This window comes from Limulus polyphemus, unplaced genomic scaffold (assembly GCF_000517525.1).
Source record: "Limulus polyphemus unplaced genomic scaffold, Limulus_polyphemus-2.1.2 Scaffold404, whole genome shotgun sequence".
Classification (NCBI taxonomy): domain Eukaryota; kingdom Metazoa; phylum Arthropoda; class Merostomata; order Xiphosura; family Limulidae; genus Limulus; species Limulus polyphemus.
The window spans coordinates 112,080-131,143 of record NW_013666014.1 but is presented as its reverse complement, the minus strand read 5'-3'; the positions used below and the strand labels follow the sequence as shown (position 1 = coordinate 131,143).

Genomic DNA, 19,064 nt, shown 5'->3' with positions numbered 1-19,064 from the left:
TAAATAATTTTTGTTTAGTAACGATTTTAATTTAGGGCCGGGTTTTTGTGAGAATTTGACATTGGCAGGAATATCGTGTTTAGTGGCTAGTTTTGTTCAAGTGTGGATAATTCTTGAGCTGGTTTCAGGAACAAAAGGTAAACTGCAGTGTAATGTACTGTTGTTGGGTTTGTTAGTATCAATCTGAGTTGAGTTTTGTTGTGTGGAATGTTGGAGAGTTTTTCAACTATAGCTGGTGGGAATTTATTGGTGTGAATAAAGGAATGCTTTAAGTGGTTAATTTCTTCATTTATGTAGTCCGTTGAACAGAATCTTGTGGTTGTGTTTATGATGTTTTTAAGTGTATTGATTTTTTGTGTGGTGTCATGAGCGGAATTCCAGGGGATGTAGAGACCAGTGTGTGTGTTTTTACGGTGAATTTTAGTTTTAAACTGTGTGTCCGATCTAATAATTTGGAGGTTAAGAAAGGGTAACTGTTTATTGTTTTCGTGTTCTATGGTAAATTTGATGTTGGGATGAATGGAATTTATGTGTTTAAAGAAAGTTAGTGTGTGTTCTGTAGAAATGAAACCAGCAAAAGTGTCATCGACATATCTGTACCAGTATAGTGGGAGATGAAGCGCAGAATGTATGGCTTGTGTTTCGATCTAGGTCATGAATATATTGGCAAGAACGGGCGAAACAGGATTGCCCATACTTAAACCATCTATTTGAAGGAAATGTTCGTTGTTGAAAATGTATAACTTTTTAAGTATGTTCTCTCACCAATCATACCGTGAAACTATCTTTAAACTACGTAACATGAATATAAGAATCATGAAAAGGAGAAACGATATTTCCTTCCTCAGACAGTGCCGCTCTGAAAAGCTAATTCCTAAATTTGTGAAGGTCAAGTTATCGAAAAACTTAAATCAGTTTTCAGGTATTATCCAAAACATGCAGAAAAATCTCCTAAAAGCAACCTTGAATTCCAAATATCAAGAACTGGACTACTTACAAAATCTCAAACAAAAATTAGACCACCAACTAGCCTGCTACCTCAAACCAGATGATTATGGCAATATACAACGCTCTATCAACCAAAACATCTCATTGTTGAATCAAGAAAAGAAGTCTATACACAATAAGAAACTAGATCAGCTAAGGAAACTACAACACCGGGAAGTGAAACACTCCGATGTTTTTCAGCGCTCAGGACTAATCAAAGATCAAATTATGTACTTGAATATTATTACCAGAAATTCAAAACAAAAGCAAGTAACTGCCACAGTCATTATTTTCACAATAAACCTTCATCGTCTTATATCTTGCTATTTTACATCTTTGTTTTAAATCCTAAGGCTTACTAGAAATATAAAAGTGCCATTGCTTAGACTCGGCATGGCCAGATGGTTAGGGCGCTCGACTCGCAACCTGCCGGTCGTGGGTTCAATTTCCCGTCACACCAAAGATGCTCGCCCTTTCTGCTGTTGGGGCGTTATAAAGTAGCGGTGGGTGGTGATGATTATCTGCCTTCCCTCTAGTCTTACACTGCTAAATTAGGGACGGCTAGTGCAAATAGCCCTCATGTAGCTTTGCGCAAAATTCATAACAAACAAACCAGTTGCCTGCCTGTTTTTAGGAAACTTTTTGTTTTGTATTTTTTTTGTGGGAAGATGCAGGTATATAAATTTGTATACACGAAAGCACGTTCAACATTAATACATTAGTTTATTCTGCTGGCATTAAAACTTTTTGGATATTAAATATTTCTGAATAAAATTATTTCAATATTGAAAGTGCTCAGATGATTGTTTGTGTGTGTGATTTATCTGTTTTTGGTTCATTGTGATTTCTTAATGTCATGAATACAGGATCAGGATGATGAAAAAGGGCAGCTAAAGGACTCGCTGTAAATAAAAACTAATTAATAGAAGGCAGTTTAAAAATATGTTTGTAATAATATTGATTTTTACAAGGAATATACCTACAAGTTTAAGCAGAATTGTTATAATAACAATTACAGTACAGATTTTTTTTTTCACATTCCTCATAATTTTCCCATTGCGGCTTGAAATCATAGGTGCTAATAAATAAAATTTTATATCTCAATTATTGCTCACAAGTCACTTCCCAATAAGCCTATCTTTCAAAATCAAAACCCCACAGTTGGACTAGACCATGAAATGCAAAAGATTCTATGAAATATTATTTACATATACAACATAATACTATAAACGCCCAAAGCCAATGAAATATTGGAAAACCATTAAGTCTAAAATTGTTATTAAAAATAAGTTAACTGGATTTTTTCCTATATTCCTCTTAATATGTTCAGTCAGGCTCTAAATCGATAGATTACATATGAAATTGTACAAGTTTATTTTGACATAGGTTCTAGTACAGTTAACGAGATATTTTCGTTTGAAGGTTATTTGTGAACTTAGGCCTACAAGTTACAAGAAGTATCATTATGTAGAATAGTATGGATCTTGATGAAACAAAATGGAGGCCATAAAAACCGTCTGTTTAAAACCACCTTTAATATGTCTGAATATTAACAATGATTATTTCACAGTATTTGCTGAGAAAAACTAAAGCTTATTGTACTTGTAAAGCCACCTAATACTTATATATGTGCTTATGGAGTGAATCAAAATTTCAACTTAAAAAAAAATTTCATCTAAGTAAGTAAGGAATCTTTCCAGACAGCACACAGAAAAAATTGACGAACCTTATCCTTTTAATTCTTTCACAGAACTCTTCCATCTGGGGTCCCAATGTTTCTTTTCTTGTACTGAAAATGATACTTGTATATATTGTTACGACAACGGAAGTCACGTGACACCGGTAACACGTAATGAGTATCTCGAATGTTCCTGAAGGCTCGAGCGTTTGCTAGACTCGCGCTTTTATAGTATATAAGCCGGCAAATAAATTGACGGCGAGAATTGAATTCAATTGCAGACAGAGAGATATAGAGACAGATAATCGAGTCAAGCTGTAAGTAAAGTGCGTGAATCGTTGTGAATCATAGCGTGTGTTTAAGTTAAAGTGACTGTGGAAATTAAGTGTATTGCAAAGTTGTATTAAGAAAGAATAAACTAGTTTTATTTCAGAAAGGACTTATATCGCTGAAGTTCTTCGGAAAGAATTTCTATGGAAAATTAACAAATGAACACAGAGACGTAACAATATATATATGAAATGGACAATGCACTACTTTGGTCATATAATTAGATTTGAGGATAGGTTTGTAGAAATCATGATGAATAATATAATATAATCGGATATACACAAATACCACTCTTGGTATCGCTGATGCACAAAAATATAGCTGATAAAAAGGAGACAAACAAGAGTAGTTATCCCAGCACTCTGGACACACGCTCTGATTGACTGCCTCAGGGAAGGAAGGTGAGTGTGAAATGATGTAATCATTGACTTCATAGTTCCAAAATTTACTACCAGAAGACGCATGCTATGTCGCCATGACGTAATAGTACCACTAAGTAGAGAGCTGTTTATAGGCCCCTATGACACAATGACTCAAAGGATACATGACTAAAAAGGATGATATCTTAATTAAATCTTAGTAAATCCAGTGTTTAAAGATTTTCAATGACATGTTATAATTAAACATTCTGAACAGAATATTTCTTTTGAATAATTTATTTTCTCACAATCAAGATTTTGCAATCTGATCTACATAAAAAGACACATCTATTAAGGACGTATTTACATGAAAACGTTTTACACATGTTGGCAACTCTATTATGCATAATATATACAATATTGTCCACAAAAAAGACGAATATGGTCCTTGTGGTACTTTTTGGTTGTAAGTTCACATTTGACAGTCTTCTTAATGAATTTTCTTATGTTGAGATTAAGTGGATGTAGTCCTAATGGATCAAAATATTCTCCTTTTTCATTTCGACCAAAATCAATACAGACCCAGTGGCTACTGGGTTTAAAAGTTGGATCCAAGTTGACAATGTATAATTGTTTTTCTGCATGGTCAGGTAGTTTATCACTGGCAAATACACTTCCAAACATTTTTCACATACACAAATCTTGCGAGAGTATGGAATAAATTTATCATGTGTTCATAGCTTTTTAGATATCAGTTATTATGTTTCTAGACTGATAATTTTCTAAAATTGACTTATATTCTGCATATACTAAAACATATATAGTGTTGGGTGAGGCACTACCAAAATGTATTTCAAATTATAAAGTTCCCTGTTTCAACAAGTTAAAGTGAAAATCTCCAGCAGGTGTTGGATCAGGTGTAAGATGAAAAGCAAAGAGTGTATATCTTCCCGAGTATTCATCATATCCTATATCAATTTGTTGATCTTTAACTTGTTTTCCAGTTCCATCAAATAATGTTTCGTAGCTTCATGCGTATAGTTCAGCATCAAAATCTGATTGTAAAGGTCGAGTGGGAATTTGTTTTCCACCCACGTTGATTGTCACGAAATTGATACAGCAATGTTTGAAATAGTAAGGATTTGTCATTCAAGGTCCATTAAATGCATCGTTATCAACACATCATATAACAAGGCGTGTAGTTACTTGACCTAAAAAGCATTATCAATAGATGCTTGTAAGTTTCCCTGGGGAATTAAAAACGATTTGCACACTATATATTCAAAGGATATTTAGTGACAGAACGACTGATCTTGACTTTTCTAGTGTAGATAGGAACGTGTTATAATACAATCTTGAATCGCAATTCATCATTTGACATAATAAAAAATGAATCTTTACTTTGCATGAGTTAATGTTTTAAACTTACGCCATTAGGCAATAAAATTTTTCTGTAAAATGATATAAAAGATAGACAAACAATCATGTCAACTGTTTGGCTACCACGTGTATCTGTGTGTTAGTCTTTGATTCCATTGTTTTCGTCATCGTTAAAAAAAGATTGTCAAAATTTCCTGCTGTGTCTTTTTTCCACATGGACAATGTCAAATGATTTTTCCTAGCTTCACCATTGTAGCTGAGTAAAGTTTTTATGTAGACCTTATATGCATAAAGGTTGTTAGATGAGGCAATGAGCTTGTCATTCAGGTGTTCATCAACTTGAGAAAATATAGAATGAAGTAAAAAGTTGACAGGTGCTGAGGTCTCTTCCTCCTTTTTTATGTTGGTCCCATCAGGCTTGACAATCTTTGCCTTTACATGAAGATACGATTGTGCAGGATCTAAATGTTCATCTCCTGCTCCTGATATAGATAACTCGATGGTTTCTCTGTTGATTACTGAAGATAGAGGATAATACTCAGTCCACTGATCTTTTTAATCACCATTTGTGTGAGAGGGAGAAAAAATAAGTCTAGCTCAGACTTTGTACACTGACAGGACTTTTCATGTGGTAAGAGAGTCATGATTACTTCTCGAAAAAGTCCGGAGTCGATGTTTTTCATATCTTAGCTTTATATATTCTGAACACGGGACCTTTATATTTATTTCTTATTATTATGTAGAACTTCTCTAATTAGGCTCTGAGGTCCTTGTATTACTTATCGTTTTTTAGCATTGGCAAAAGGTTTTCCTTGGATGACATCAGATGCCATATTTATGCCTGACTGAACGGATAATGCTCCTTTTTTCATAAATGGTATAGCCAAATGAAATAAATTACTCAAAACGATTCCCAATCTGTGTCCCAGTTGCCATTGACTATCAGCATAATAAGGTAAACTGTTTCACATTGGTAATCGTAATATGTGTCATAGAGGCTGGTTCTTGACAGTAAGGAAATCTCATGACTGTGAATATGGAGTATTATGATTACTCTTCCTTGTTCAAATGAGATAGGTCGACCAGTGTCGTCCTTTATATCAATCTCCATAGTCTGGAAATTTTGTTTAGAAAAGGGTCTGTATTGAGGATTTTGTAAATTTTTCAATGATCATATCTCCATCCTAACCTTTAACTTGAATAATCCATATCAATAGTACACAAGCATCACCAACAATACTAGGTTCTACAATATCTGAGTAAACATAGAGCGAATAAAATCCACCATGCATATTAACAGTAGATGGAGCTATATTAGGCCCTGTACATGCCCTCTTTTTCGTCCGTAGACAATGACGAGGAGTTAGTTCCATAAGATGAAAAAATCAGTATCCATACAGAAGGGTGTTAAAGTCTGGAAGGATGTGTCACCTGGCGTATATTGGATAATAATTCTTCTTTTCTTCCTTGTTGTAAATGGTGTGTGTCTTTAAATTTTTACAAATCTTCTTATGATTAGTCACAGTAATAGGAGGTTGAAAAGGATTTAGTATATCAATGATCATACATTTCATTGATAAGAAGTTAAATTTTTTGCTGTTGTTAAAATTGAGGGTAAACCCTCTAGTTTTACAGCATGACTTTCCGTTATTGCATAAGTACCCATAGTTTTTGGACCACCACTGACCCACAATGTATGTAAACTCGCCAAGATAATATCCTAGAGTTTGATCATTAGATCCTCTAAAATGTATAAAATACTGTCTGTATCATAATACAAAACAGACAAACCCAACTTCCCTGGTGTATTATATAACTTCAGACAATCATGTACTATTGTGAAAGCCGCCAGAAAGATGTTGGTTTGATCTTTCTGGGGCAGATATTCATATTTATGTTTCCAATGAAGAGCTATTAGTTCTTCATTAATCAATGTAACATCTAATATTATTTTGTTATTATCGTTCATTAATTTAACAGATGTTATTATTTAACAGACATACTCCAACGTCCCCAAAAAGAATTAAGACATAATTTTGCAAATGACCTTTTCCTGGATTAAAAACAATATATTCAGGGGTCAGTTACACTCCTTCATTTTCGTTATATTGGTCAATATAATATTGATTTGCCTCTGATGTTATACAGTGAGAGGGCCAACCAGAACTTTCTTGTTTTTATTTAAGAAACTTATCATGTAGATCTTGAAGAGATCTCTAGATTTGACAGGAAAATGATAAATCTCAAAAATTCTTATTATCTGGTATCCACATTCGACTGCTTTCTTTACTTCTTCTGAGACCCAGGTACTGATGAAAGATCTCTTGTCATCTCTGTGGTTACATGGTAGTAGTGATCTAGATTACACACATGATTTATATAATGGGAATGTTAGTTTACCAAAACATCTAAATGGTAAAACTGGAGGACAGAGTTTCCTCGGGCTAGAATTTTACATTTATTAAATCCAAAATAATTATTTATAATAGAGAAATTTGTATTTATTACAGGACGTCCAACTGGATACTCACAATATTTGTTAGTCCATGGATATAGCGATGTAAAATCTACATAATTGATTTTTCTCCTTCTTTTTTATCATACAAAAGTCTTGTTGCATTGACTCTTCCTCCACAGAAGGAGTTTCATACATCCAGGCGGGAAACTACTGTATGGTTCCTAATGAAATCAATTAAATCTGTAGCATTAGTCTTCATTTTCTTAAATTCATGCTTCCATATTGTTATGGCTTTGTATCCTAAAGCTTTGGGTTGTCTCTGTCTTTCTAATGTACGACTTCTAATAAACCACATGGGTCTATTCAGAACTACATTATTTGTATAAGAGTCATAACATTTATTATAACCATGGTAGTAGCACCCGTAAAACTCTTAGATCGTGTTTTGTTCCATACAGAAATCATCTACTCTAGAATTATGGATTTGTTTCTCGCCACCATTAAGTGCATGTTGGATCTTTACTCCTCAGATTTTTGTACATAATCTAACCATTGGATATTTACTTGGCTGTAGTTGTTGGTCATGATTAGGTATGAGAGCTACTGATCATGGTGGTATAACTTTGCTTCTGTATACAGCCATGCATACAGAAGCAATGGTCGTGTATCTGAAGGGATCTACAAAGCAGGTTGCTAGAAACTCTTCCCTGAATTGAATACAGCACCATCAAATTATATCTACATCTGATCGGCAGATTCCAAAGAATGATAAAATAACTTTCAACAATTTTTTTTCAAGAGAACAACAAAAATATTTAACAAAATTCAACATTGATAGTGTTATTTTTTCTTACCTGTACAACTCTTCTTAGAAGTGAAAGCTGTATTCTTCTTATTGTCGTTGACAGTGCCAATCCAGGAACTTTTTGTCTTACGGAGGTGCTGACATCCAGTATAGGTCCTTGATATTCCTGATTTGACTTTACATTGAAAATATGAGGGAAATATACTTTTAGTAGTTCATCTAATCTAAATGCTTATGGAAACAGTGATAAAGACACAGGTATAAAATTATAACTGTCAGTTATTCTAATTCTGAGACTTTTGATGGTCATAACTATAATTTTTCCACCGTTTATGATAATGTCGGGTTTTATCCCTTAAGGAATAAGATAATTCAAGATAAAGTGCCCTTCAAAACCTTTCATATTATGTGCTATAGCTGTATAATTCTTATGTTCTTTCGAAAATAAGAATTTACAGAATTCATCACATGAATTACATTTTTTGAAAACTGTTTCTTTACCATTAAAATCATGGACCACACAGTAGTTTACCTTGTGAATTTTGGTTTCCTGCTCTTTCTCAAAATAAAAAAAAAATATGTATTTATTTGACGAATCTTTGACATATTTATCCTGGAGAAAACATAAATTTTTATTTAATACATACAATTTACATTCTTCACATATAAATTCCCTACATCGATGAAATTCAGGATTAAGTTTCTTTCTGTCAATAATGACAATGCAATTTCTGCAGTGCTAAAAATTATCACACGAAGATATCGTTTGTTTACCATTCTTTGATTTGTGTCAGTTATAACATTCTGCAGATTTACAAAATTTGTTACAATCAGTACAAATTATAGGTTGATCTTTCGAGCCTTCAATATTATAACAAACGTTACAATATTCAGAACAATGATGTTCATTTAAATGCTCAAATGCCTTGTCAAATTCTGAACAGTAGTAATTTATCCCAAGGAAACCTTTCATTGACGTCAAAATGGTGATACCATAGATATGTTTTCTCTGCGCATGAACAACCTTCATATATCACATGATTAAAGTTTTCTATATGTATTGGAGCATTTAGATGACGTTCAAATATAGAAAAGTCTTCTATACTGCATAGTCCTTCTGAAACATTAGCCGAAGCTTGTAACTCTTTAGCCATATGTGTCAGTAGTGGTCCCTGTTAATTTCTAATACTATTATATTTTGGATCTTTTTTGAGCGATATTAATGCTATTACTATACCCTTAGCACAGCAAAGGTCATCATTATTATTTATAGAAATAACTGATGTTTTTAAGTCGATCAAGACTAATATTTGATAATTTACGTCAAATGCTGCCTACTGGTAATTCCAATGTAGTAACTTCAATTCTGAATGAATCGTCTAATGGTATATTTTTTTTTGTCTGATTTACTTTTTCTATGATAGTTGAAATCATTTCAGGTGAGAAAAGATCCTTATTTTGTAAGCATGGTTTGAATAAACACCTACCATTATTTTATCCCTACTGCCTAAATGTTTCGTCGGATGGTCCAGCATGTTTTGAATGTTGTTATTAAATGTGTCCATAATGTTTGTGAGACATGTGTTTTATGATTAAACGATAAATTAACTTTTTAGCTTTTAGTGAGGGGCGTAGATTGGCCGAAATTAATTCGAAATTAGTTTACACCTTCATACCACAAAACAAATTATAAATTTAGGGCAAGTCAATGCCATTTAATTAGTCGATTGTTACAATGCATGGTTAACCAAATGCTACCTCATCTAAGTTCCGTTGCATTTCAAATGGTCGCGTCATTCTTTTATCGTAGTAAGATGCCCCCAGTGGCACAGCGGAATGTCTGCGGAGTTACAACGCTAGAAACCGGGTTTCGATACCCATGGTGGGCAGAGCACAGATAGCCCTTTGTGTAGCTTTGTGCTTAACTACAAACAAACGTAATAAGATACAAGGTACTGTATAAAATAATACGTACTTCCAGAAGCTAAGAACAACTTAGATAACACAATGATTGCAGGAAAAAAATTGTAACACTTCAAACTAAAACATCACGCTCTCAGCTTGAACAGCTGCAAATGATAATATGTTATTTGTGTCACACAAACCCATAATAATCAGCACAACTTTATGATGAACTGTACTTTATTAGTCAATGTACACAGCATGCTGTGAACTCTCATAAGGCAATATTCTTTATAAAAGTCAACAAGTCTGATAATATAAAGCCATACTTTTCTTCTGATGTACCATTAGTAACACTTAGTGTTAGTTTTGTCAGTCACTATTAGATCTACTTTGAATGACTTATATCTCCGCTTTATTTCATTGCAAGCTTATAAGGCACTTATAATAGTTTTAATAAGATATCGTGAAACAAAATAGGTTTTTGCTTTCTTTTGGGTAAAACAGTTTTACTTTTATCCTATACGAAGATAGCTCATTGATTTTTTAACATTTATTAAGCTAATTTCTGAATATAAAGTAACTAGTCAAAATATTTTGACAATTCATGAATATGCTCGCATTTTTAGCCGTGAGGGCTTTATAATGTGAAGTTCAATCCCGCTATTTGTTGGTAAAAAGTAGCCTAAGAGTTGGTAGTGGGTGGTGTTGACTGGCTGTGATGATGTTGAGATATAAACATCGATAAACACAAAATTGTTTTCATTAGTAGTTTTAAGCCAATAACTTGCTTACTCTTTTTCATATGAAAAAACAACCTTTAGCTACTAAGTTCTTGAAAATAATACAAACCACTACTACTACTTTTCATGTCAATCGTTTCTGAAGTTTGTTTGTTGTTAAGTACAAAGCTACACAATGGGTTATTTTGGTTTTATAGGGGCCGGATTCTTTACAGTAGGTGTCTGTGACTTGTTGGCGATAAGTTCCAAAAGTAAACAGACAGCACACAATCCACTTGTTTTAAAATAATATATTTAAAACTAGTCACGCGTATGCGCAAAACTTCGTAACTCTATTGGTTATCACAGTTGTATCCAAAGATTTAAATAATTGTCTCTTTCTCAACAGAGTCTACACATGTGGGTTCAATTACTTTAGAACACCCTTTGTGAAGACAAATTATTCTCCTCTACTCTGTTATTACAATAAAATGCTATAGCACTCACTTTAAAAGCACCACTACAACTGTTGGTTATCACAGTTGTATCCAGAGCTTTAAATAATTGTCTCCTTTTCGTCAAAGCCACACAAGTGGGCTAAATTCTTTAAAACACCCTTTGACAAGATAAATTATTCTCCTTTACCTCTGTTATTACAATACAAGCTGTGATACTTTCACTTAACAAATCGCCCATAACGGCTAAATTGACAATTACGTAGTCTAATTTCACTTTTTTCACTTTCACTAACTTACATTCTTGCACTAACTTACATATTGCTCGACTGAGGCCTAGAACTTCCTACAAACTACGAGACGTTATGATGTAGCAATACACACTTAAAGCAATGATAAAAATTCAGAAGGTTCGAGTAATGTGACGTCAATTCACAACAATTGAACTAGACAACAAATGATTGGTAAACAGTTACATAAGCAAACAAGCAATAAATTATCACTTCTAAAAGTACTAAATTTAACACTCATGCCTTGTAACTATCTAAATCATAACTCTTGTATTAAATTTAAATGAAAAGTCGCGTACATCTAACAGATAAGATAAGTAATAATAATAAGTAATAATACTCAGGTGCACATCCTTAAGATCCACTTAGTATTTTGTGATATCAGGAACCACTTCTTTTCTATGTGGTTTTTTGCTAGCTTGTCTCATTAAAAAGATGCGCATCCGCGCACGCACGTGGATAAGGTAAGCAATAATTTCCAGGTGTACATCCTCATGGTCCACTTATTACGGGTGCAAAAGTTCAGGTTTCTAGGTTCTTTTCTCTTGGAGCTATGGTGGTCATAGCATTATGTACATGAGTCAATAATGCTATTTCTACCTAGGATGAGTGTGCTACTCACATCGCTGTTGGTTGTTTCACATCAAAAAATAAATGAGGATGTATAATTAACGTATCACATAACCTGCTAGTGGAAAATATTGCTGTCTATTATCGCATAGAATGTTTAACTTTACATGTAACACCATGGGAGAATGACTCAGAACAATAGCTAACTAGATGGAAGTAACTTAGCCATTTCCTTTCCCAATGCTCTATAGTTAAAGTTATATGCATATATGCATGAAATGTTTGACAATTCGGAGCTTAGGGTTGAATAAAAAGCGTAGAAACATCTAGTATACCTGCATACTACATTTAATTTTTTTTTATGTTTAATGGCTTTAAATGATTTCAAAATATTGGGACTGACAAGAAAAAAATGTTAGGGCAAGTAAATGTTTGCCCACCTGTCTCAGACCCAAGACCAGATTCTTAGATTTTTCTGATAGAGTCTGTGACTTATAAGTTTATAAGTGGATTCATTAGCTAATACTAGGCCACGCTCGTCCCTTATTGATTATCAGAACTGCTATAGGAGTTATTGCAGGATATCTAGGCTTGTTTTATATATATCTACAATAAATTATCAAATTTTATTTTGTAAACAAAGCTTAGTGAACTCTCAATATTTAACTGTCTCCTTGATTGTCAATAAAAAATGATAATCTACTCAGACAACACATAAATGTGTATTTTTAACAAGATTCTTTACAGTTGTTTTTAAACATTAAACTATTTAACTAAATGTGGTAATCCAATAAATTCTTAATGGTGAGGAGACAAGTCACTGTCATTAAGTTACATTTACCAAATAATCAAACTGGTATTTTATGCATGTGAACAAACGTATAGTATTTTACAAAAATCAGCTGGAATACATTATGATTTTTATCAAAAGCTGATAAGTACAAAAGAAACCACAATCTAAAAAAACACGTATACTGACAGCAAGATTGCGTGATTAAAGAAATTGAAGTCGTCTTTCTTTTTTCACAGATAATTTTTATTGTTGCTTCAACGGATATTTCAAAGTTGTTATTTTGTTTTTGTTCTTTTTCTATTTGCAAAATTCTCAAGGCGAATGAATTATTATGCTAAAATATTTCAAGGTCGCAATGCGGAAAAACATTTCTTATCAGACACACTTGTAACTATGAATATAAAATATAATACTTATCTTCGAAAGATTGGGGAAACAAATACCAAGCTGCTTTTGGCAAAAAAATGTCTAGCCACCTAACAAATATTGTGCTAGCTTCTGAACCGTCTTTCTTTGCTTTCTTCGCGTGATGGCCCGGCATGGTCAGGTGGTTAAGGCACTCGATTCGCAATCTGCGGGTTCGAATCCCCGTCCCACTAAACATGCTCGCCCTTTCAGCCGTGGGGGCGTTATAATGTGACGGTCAATCCCACTATTCGTTGGTAAAAGAGTAGCCCAAGAGTTGGCGGTGGGTGGTGATGTCTAGCTGCCTTCCCTCTAGACTTGCACTTCTAAATTAGGGACGGCTAGCGCAGATAGCCCTCGTGTAGCTTTGCGCGAAATTCAAAACAGACAAACAAACTTCGCATGATACGATAGTTGAAAATGTATTAATAACTGACTGGAAAACTTCATTGTTAACGTTATAAACCCTAACAATTTCTTCACCACTTTCAGTTTGAAGTGATTCAGTAATTATTATATAGTTCAAAGAAGTAGTTACTTTGCTTACGTTTTTGGCAAAGCGGAACTCGATCCCTGCAATAGCAGTGCCAAATAACTTCTTGTCTGTAATAATCTTCAGGACTTAATGAAATTCGGTGTTCCATACCTCCTACCTTTTCTGAGATTTTACCTCCACGAGATATGGAACTGTTTCAAAGCTATTCTAGTTACACAAGTGACTCACATGCTTAAACAGTTGGGATGAAAATAATTCCATTTACATCAATTTAATCATAAAAATAGTACTTTTTACCAGAAGCAATACGTTCTCAAACCCTATTTCACGAAACTGTAAGTACAATGGCAGATGGTTTGTCTCTGTCAGTACTTTTTGCATATAAGCAGCATGCTCCTTTTAAGTGATTGTGCCTCACTATACTACAGTTGGCATCGTATTCTGCAACAATTATTAGAGTCTTGATACACATACTGTATTAAAACTTATAATATTATAAGTATATACTAGAACAAAATGTTCACGTGGTTTGTCCCTGGGATAGAGCCCGTATTGAGAGAGAGTTAACACAATAAGATATTTATAAAGTTCATATGATTTATAGATTTTTTTCCGTTTCTTTATGGGCCCTCCTTAGACCATTGGGCCCATGGCGGCTGTCCAAACCTTAAATCATCACTGAGAAGGGCACTTAGTAGAGCGCATACCACCCACACGCGGCGTTGATCATATTCGGTTCTCAAAAACACGTAAATGTATTCACATATCTGTCATTATCAACGGGCGCGGACCATTTTTGACAGCACAATGAGGAATAATATTTTACATACGTCCACTAAACTTCTTCAAAATCCGATCATTTTCACCGAGTTATATAGTAAAAATAGTATGAAAAATCGGTCCCCATGTTAACAGATAAGGATTCTTTTGGATATTCGTGACCTTGACCTTTGGCCTCCAAAAACTAATCACTTCTAAGTTTGGTCATATTCTAAATATATACCAACTTTCATCTAAATCCATTCAGCCATTTTCTAGAAATATTGCTGACAAACACACACACACACACTGACAGGCGTGAAAACATTACCTCCGTCCACTTTCGGCGTTTCATTTTGCAATATAATAAACCTTAAACCTTGATGTGGATACCATCACCAGTTTTTCCGATAACTTCAGAAATCCCCCCTCCGTATAATTTCTTTCCGATGAAACTTTAGCGACACAAGTCCTTTCTTAAATAAAACTGGTTTATTCTTTCTGAATACAACTTTGCAATACACTTAATTTCCACAGTCACGATATAACAAACGCTATAATTCACAACGAAATACTCACGTGCTCGACTCAATTGTCAGTCTCTCTGTGTCTGCAGTTCAGTTACATTACATTGTTGCCGTCAGTTCTTACCGGTCTTATATATACAAGAATACCGCATATCTAGTAACCTCTCGAGACTTCAGGAAGGGACGTGAACGTTTGAGAATATGACGTGTTACTAGGGTCATTTGACCCCTGCTGTCGTCACAATATACAATCTACCTTATTTCACAAACAAATTAGAAAATGTTCAATGTTTAAAAACTCACAATTTTTTTAAAACAATGATTATTTTATTGAATGAAGATGACAAACAACTTCAGAAAAATGTTTAACTACTTGTACCCGACGTTTCGGCTTACGCCTTTATCAAGGATCTATGAACGTCACCAAACTGATTTTAAATGACAGTAACCGAAAACGAAATACAGCTACAACAATATAATGGAAAAGTGTACTTGATAAGAATATAGTCGTACAGTTTTGAGTCGTTGATCATAAAAATAGAGAAAGTGATAATAATAATAATAATAACATAAAAATAGATAAAATGATAATGATAAAATTAATAATAATAATAAAATATTAAAGGGGCCAGGAGTTGTATTTATTAATGGAAGGGCGTCTGGATTGAATCAAAAGTGATTCCTTATATTTTTTGTCAAAGAAATTGTCACAAGTTTCTAAAATGTTGATTGTATATTGTGTCCCATTGATTGTGCTGTGTTCTTTTAAATAATGTTCAGCGGTAGCTTCTTTGTTGTCAAGATTTCTAGTGGCACGAATGTGTTCTTTGAAACGATTGGATTCACTTATATATGTGGCCGAACACTGTGTACATGTAAGTTCATAGACAGTGTTTTTAAGTGTGCAGAACTTCTCTAAGCCATTCGTCTTTGCAAAACACTTTTTGGATTTACATGTATTGTCATTATTAAAGAGTGAACGAGTGAGTATATCCTTCTGTTTTCTACTAGGTTTTTGTATGATTTTGATAATCAAACCAGATCTTCTAATCACTTGACTAAGGCGAGTAGCTAAAGGTTCATCCACGAAGGTCATAATCCATGAAACAGTTTCTTGATGTGATAGTTTCTTTTTTTTATTTCATTTGTTAATATCTTGTGAGTTAAAGCTGTGGAATGTCTTAGTAATGTAACTATATGGGTAGCCATTGGACAACGGTAGCTTTTCAAGTTTGATCCTGGCTTGCGTCTTACTGTCCATGGTGTTGCAGATTTTCTCAATCCTATTAAGTTAACCGATAATGACACCTCGTTTGGTAGCTGGTGGATGGTGTGAGTTAAAATATAAAATAATAGGTTTAACATGTGGTTTGGAATATACGGAAGTAACAAGTTTGCTGTTTTCGATAATGACCATAGTATCAAGAAAGGGAATAGATTTCTGGACATTGTCAGTATGAGTAAGCGTGAGCATTATGTCGGAGTGTTCATTATTAAGGAATTCAACCAATCCCAAAAGAGAAGGGAGTCCATGATTCTATAAACTGAAAATGTCAATAAAAAACATAACTTACTGTACAGGATAAAAAGTAGCAAAAAACCTTACTTTTATTACTTTTTATCCTGTACAATAAGTTATTTGTACTTTATTGTAACTTTGAGACTGGAAACAATCTGATTTTTTTGAAATGTGTATAAAATAATCATTGTTTTTAACAAAATTGTGAATTTTTTAATTCCCATCATCCCAAAGCTTCCGAGAAAGGTGGAAATATCGAAGAATTGGAAATAATCGATTGAAACTGTAATGAAAAAACACTATACGCTCTGAAATAAGATCACTCCTTTTGAGCAACAATTATCCACCTTTTTACATCGAGCACATTTTCAAGGACTACGACCCGCAAAAATCAGCATCAAACTTCCAATATGAAAAAACACAGATAAACAAGGAGAAAAAAAGACAATTTTCCGAAGATAACACAAAAAAAGACTACTTTTTTGGTACCTCTAATTGACGAAACTATCTCCAAGAATATTAAAACTATAATCAGGAAACCTGAACTGCCAGGTCCAACCTTATAAAGCCAACTTTCAAAATCTCAGTTTACTACCCTACAATGTAATAAGCCATCTGTCTTACAAAAACGTGTTTACAGTTTAAAGATAAGTGTATTGTCTTCAGTGTTGTTTACCAGCTTACATGTAACATCTGTCACCATACACATATTGGGGAAACCGGAAGAACCCTACACACAAGGATAAGATAACATATTGACTCCCTTTATAAACAACACGACAGAAGCGCAGTTATAGATCATATTTAAACTAATCATAAACAAGTAAAACCTGACTTGAAACCAACATTCTCTATACAAATCCTTACCAAAGCTACCATGTACACTGACAGAAAATTTAAAGAAAGCTCTTCTCATTGAACAACTACGACCACAGACGAACAGAGACAGGGGATGGCGCCTATAATTATAATGAGTATATTTTTTCATCTTAACCTTTGTTATTTTAATCTGTAAACTAGACAGAACTTTTGTTAATACAGGTAGCAGTTTATCATTTCAAAAACACAATTGAAATATTCCTTGAAGATTTATTTGTACTTAAAGGTTGTTTTGTAAGTAATGTTTTAAATACTATATACTGATAAGAGATCATACCAACCTTAAACTCTTCCTATGTCCTCAGGTGACTATTGCCGTTATGAAAGAATTACCTTTTTCTCAGAAATGAGATTCAATTTTGTTACCGATTTCAGATGATCCCGGTTGGATAGGTAACGTTATGAACTGGTTCTTAAAGACATGAGTACCGTCCTTAACGAATGTAGACAGGCTTTTTACTAGGAGTTGAAAAATACTGTCAAGGTAAGTGGAGATCAATTCAGTGGGATAGTTACAGGCAGAGACTATGGGGCATCCTGGACACCAGAGTTTGTGAATATTAGGTAGCAAGTAGAAAAAAACAAATCTTCGGTGTTGAAGTATAAGATTTTTGGCAGAAGGGTGAAGGTGGTTAGATTTGATAAGTTTTTATATACCATCCTTGACGAGTTTCTGAAAATGGGAAAGGGTTTGCCATAGAAAGTTTTGTAAGAGGTGGACTCACTTACTTGTTTGTTAGTCTCTTGAACATATAGATCTTTATGCCAAACAACAATGGTGCTACCTTTTTCGGCTGGTTTGATGATGATATCCTTGCAGGTTTTCAGGGTGGATAGAGCAAATCACTCATCTTTGGAGAGGTTAGGCCTAGTATTAATATTCTTGAATTTAATAGTGTTGATTTCAGCACAACAGAGGTTAATAGAAATATCAAGGATTAGGATAAATCCTTCTGGTGGTGGCCAGTTTTGATTCCGAAGTTCGAAGCAATTGAAATGATCAAATGGAATGGGTGTTGCTGTTGTAGGTGTGATACATATAGAATCAATGGAAAGAGTGTCACCGGGGGTAAAATCGGGTGTAGTAGAAGTTGAGGTTCCAATGGAATCAATATTGACAGTGTTGTTAGTATTTTGTTCATATGAGTCTATGAGCCTTTAAATTACATCGCCTATAGAATTTTTCCATGTGGGCTTTCAAAGAATATTCGTCTGGTCGATTTAGGATGGACACAAAATTAAGTCCTTTTGATAAAACAGATACCTCAGCTTCCGTAAGAGGAAGATCATCGGAATTTTTACGACTTTTTTTCACACTGCAGTTCGATGATGAGTTAACTATAGGGACACTTAGTTTTGCTAGTTTGTTGAGTTTCTGAGTATTTAAAACAGGGAAATATTCTCTGTTGATTTCATGTATATGTTTATGGATAATACCAGCTTCAGTTAGTTCACAAGAAACACATAGTTGTTTGCATAGATGATGCATGTCCTTGAACTTTGCTTATTAACTCTCTCAGTACGGGCTCCGTCAATTTGACCGACCACTTAACCTCTTTGTACTCGTTTAAAGTCTTTATAGATTTAATACTTCTAGCTTTCAATCTAGTATGTATATCGTCACAAAATTTGGCAGTTTTTCAGTTAATATTATAAGTCTTTCAGATACAAAAAATCATGTTTTTAGTGAAGTATTTTTAATAAACTAAAACAAAGATTTGTCCATGAATATATTGAGTATTTGTTTTGA

The 19,064-nt window shown here is 33.8% G+C and overlaps 1 long non-coding RNA gene across 1 annotated transcript in view; it reads right to left on the bottom strand.

Moving 5' to 3' along the window:
• Positions 1–14,750: 14,750 nt before the first annotated feature.
• LOC111085463 overlaps positions 14,751–19,064 on the bottom strand; it is a 22,191-nt gene continuing 17,877 nt past the window's right edge. The window contains exon 3 of the long non-coding RNA XR_002610293.1: positions 14,751–14,761. This is a non-coding gene — a long non-coding RNA (uncharacterized LOC111085463). The remainder of the gene's footprint in view (positions 14,762–19,064) is intronic.